This window comes from Myotis brandtii, unplaced genomic scaffold (assembly GCF_000412655.1).
Source record: "Myotis brandtii unplaced genomic scaffold, ASM41265v1 scaffold291, whole genome shotgun sequence".
NCBI lineage: Eukaryota > Metazoa > Chordata > Mammalia > Chiroptera > Vespertilionidae > Myotis > Myotis brandtii.
In genome coordinates this window covers 1,318,729-1,321,199 of record NW_005361118.1, presented here as the reverse complement: position 1 = coordinate 1,321,199, position 2,471 = coordinate 1,318,729, and the positions used below count along the sequence as shown (strand labels likewise).

Sequence of the window (2,471 nt, the reverse complement as noted above, 5' to 3'; positions counted from 1 at the left end):
TAAATAAATAAATATTACTACCCCAGCCTTTTTTTCATTTCCATTTGCCTGAAAAATATTTTTCCATCCCTTCACTCTCAGTCTGTGTGCATCCCTTGTTCTGAGGTGGGTCTCCTGCAGACATCATATATATGGGTCATGTTTTCTTTTCTATTTAGCCACTCAATATCTTTTGATTTGAACATTCAGTCCATTTATGTTCAAGGTTATTATTGATAGGTTCTTGTTTGTAGACATTTTTATTTTTTGTGCCGGTGTTCCTTCTTTTCTTTTTATTTCTTCTTTTTACACCAGTCCCTTTAGCATTTTTTGCATTGCTGGCTTGATAGTGATAAACTCCTTTAGGCTTTTTTTTTGTTTGTTTTTTTTGTTTGTTTTTTTGTTTGTGAAGCTCCTGATTTCCCCTTCAATTTTGAATGATAGCCTTGCTATTTAGAGTATTCTTGGACTCAGTCCCCTGCCCTGAATGACTTAATATACTTCCTTTTATTCCTTTCTGGCCTGATGTGTTTCTGTTGAGAAATCATTTGATAATCTAATGGGAGATCCCTTGTAGATAACTCTCTGTCTCTCTCTTTCAGCCTTTAAGATTCTCTCTTTGTCATTAACATTTGCCATCATAATTATGATGTGTCTTGGTGTGGGTCTTTTTTATTCATCTTGTTTGGGAATCTTTGTGCTAGTGTGACTTTCTTCTTCCCCAAATCAGGGAAGTTTTCTGACATTATTTCTTCAAGTAGATTTTCTAACCCTTGCTCTTCTTCTTGTAGTTCTGGCATCCTTATTATATGTATGTTGCTTTGTTTCATGTTGTCCCAAAGCTCCCTTAGGCTCTCCTACTGCCTTTTCATTTTTTTTTCTCCAATTGCAGTTCAGATTGGATGTCTTTTGTTACCCTGTCTTCTAATTCACTAATTTGGTCCTTCACTTCTTCTAGTCTACTGTTGAAACCTTCCATAGTGTTTTTTTATTGTAGCTATATCATTCTTTATTTTCTCTTGATTCTTACGTAAGTTGTTGATTTTTCTCACCCATCTGGTTTATGAACTGTATGAACCTTATTCTGAGTTTTTTTCTGACAAATTGCATGTTTCCATTTCATTTATTTCCTTTTCTGGTAATTTCTCCTTTTCTTTCCGTTGGGGTTGTTTCTTTGTGTCCCCATTTTTGCCCTCACTGAAGGATGTAGGCATCGAGTCGCACTGGGCCTGTGACTGCAGTGGTGGGCTTGGCGGTGGGTTGCATGGTCACCAGGCCTAGGGTTGATGTGCCAGGCTTGGTGGTGATTCACGCAGTTGCACCACCTGGGGTTGCTGCGTGAAGCACCCAGTGTTGCAGCATAGGGCTTGGCTGCTCATGCTCGATTGTGGCGCTCGGGGTTGCTGTGTCGGGCTTGGTGGCGGCCAGCCTTCAGGGTCGCTGCATGAGGCACCTGGGGTTGCTGCGTAGGGCTTGGCTGTTCATGCTCAATTGCAGTGCCCAGGGTTTCTGTGTGGGGCTTGGCAGCAGCTAGCATGATCGTGGTATCTGGGGTTGCTGCATAAGGCTTGGCTGTTTGCGCATGGTCGTGGCACCTGGCACTAAAGTGGCTGGCAGTCAGGAGGGGAGCGTGCTCAGAACTCACAGGAGGCTGTGGCCAGGGAGGCTGGAGTCTCGGTGTTCGTGGGTCCATAGCTGAGGCAGCAGGTCCCTGGCCAGAGTGGCTGTAGGTCCCGGGTGGTGTCTGAGGGCACACTGGATGGAGGTGAGGCTGGGCTCCCAGTCACAGCAGCTCTCCCCTTCAAGATGGCACGGCCTCTGTGGCAGAGCCAAACGCCATGGGAGAGATTTCAGTGGTAGCAGAGGCTGCCTGGCTAGGGGAGCCTGGTCTGTCAGCCCCCAAAAGTACTGTAGAATCTAACTGTCCCTCATTCACACACACACACACACACACACACACACACACCCCACATCCACGCACTCCCCTTTCGCTCTCTCACTCATTCACACTCTCTCCTTTACTGCCATCTAGCCAGCCACCATCTTCCTTCCTCCTTTAAGATTATTCTTTTTTTTTTAAATATATTTTATTGATTCTTTACAGAGGAAGGAAAAGATAGAGAGCTAGAAACATCGATGAGAGAGAAACATCGATCAGCCGCCTCCCGCACATCTCATACTGGGGATGTGCCCGCAACCCAGGTACATGCCCTTGACCGGAATCGAACCCGGGACCTCTCAGTCCGCAGGCCGACGCTCCATCCACTGAGCCAAACCGGTTTCGGCTAAGATTATTCTTGATAGGTACTTATTTTTTGCCATTTTAATTCTTTATGCCTAGGTTTCTCTCTCTATTACTAAAAATGCAGTACCTTTAGCATTTCTTCTTCTTTTTTTTTTTTCTAAATATAAGTTGTTTTTTTTTATTTTTTTATTTTATTATTTTTTTATATATTTTTTTATTGATTAAGATATTACATATGTGTCCTTAT

General features: G+C 43.4%; 1 pseudogene; it reads left to right on the top strand.

Annotated features, from left to right (window-relative positions):
- Window positions 1–907, top strand: part of LOC102251026 — a 2,360-nt pseudogene extending 1,453 nt beyond the window's left edge.
- Window positions 908–2,471: the final 1,564 nt, after the last annotated feature.